Source organism: Parasteatoda tepidariorum, chromosome 6, assembly GCF_043381705.1.
Source record: "Parasteatoda tepidariorum isolate YZ-2023 chromosome 6, CAS_Ptep_4.0, whole genome shotgun sequence".
Classification (NCBI taxonomy): Eukaryota; Metazoa; Arthropoda; class Arachnida; order Araneae; family Theridiidae; genus Parasteatoda; species Parasteatoda tepidariorum.
This window is the reverse complement of record NC_092209.1, coordinates 7,182,704-7,183,894: the sequence shown is the minus strand read 5'-3', so window position 1 is coordinate 7,183,894 and position 1,191 is coordinate 7,182,704.

The following is a 1,191-nucleotide window of genomic DNA, read 5'->3' as shown; positions in this document are numbered from 1 at the left end:
GTTATATGTGTTTTACTTTTTAGTATGAATCCAAGATTTCTAAGTTTTCAATATATATGTTTAATGAATTTGAGTATTTTAGCTCAAAAATTATAAATTTTATTTTTTATATGAAAAGTATATTGTTTCATTTATATTTTACTTTCATTTAGAAATGTGTGACTTTTTTTTAAGACTATAATATTTTTTAATTTTTGTAGATCGTTAACAGATTCTAAATCTGGAATTTAATTTTAAAAATTTCAGAGATATCTTTCTGCTTGTGTTATGAGACAATGTAAGAACAGGCATGAAGTTTTAGGAATTTTTTTGTTAGAATTTTGAAGTTTTAGACTAGAAAGTTTTCTTATTGAGATCTTATTCAAATTTACATTTAATTTTTCCATTACATTAACATTTAATTAACCAGTACGTTTAATTAAAAGGTTGTGTGCCAAAATTGATTTAAGGAAATAAATAAAGTGTGAGGGTTGCTTTGCTTATAGTGTTTTTCTTCAGTTTCTTTATATTTTCAACTTTAGAAGGATTTATAAATTAGTAGGCTAATTGTACAAAACGTATTGTAAACAGTACAAGAACAATATAAGAAGACAATTAACAATGTAAGAAGACATGTTCATAAGGTAAGTTTAAAAAATACTTAAAGTTTTTGTTTTTTAATCGTAAGTAGTAACCTGGAAGTCTTATTACAAATTTTAACTACTAGCATGGCCTGTACTTAGCTTTATACAGTTTAACCTTCTATATGTTTGATAACTAATATTTCTATGCAAAGATAATATAATCAGCTAGACTTGCCATCATTCTTTTGCTTTTCATAGCTATTTTGAGAATCAGACCATCATCAATTTTTCTCCGCTGATTCTTCTTATCACAGCCGTGCAATAACATGCGTTCCATTTTAAAATAAGTAGTAAGCTGTTGTTCTCCAAGGCTGCTTTTCCATCACATGACAAGATACCGACAAAACCAACTCGATTTTTGTCTGACAATGAAAGGTTCAGTAAAATACAAAGCTGAAGCATGCATGCTTTCCCAACATGATGGCATTTATGTTAGCTTCAATATATGAGAACGGCATGTCGAATAAGTACCCACATTATCCCATCAAATCATACTGGCGTTTTTCTTTTTTGACTTTTTCTTTGTCTTCTATTTTACAAAGGTAATCGGTGTCATTTTTAATTAATA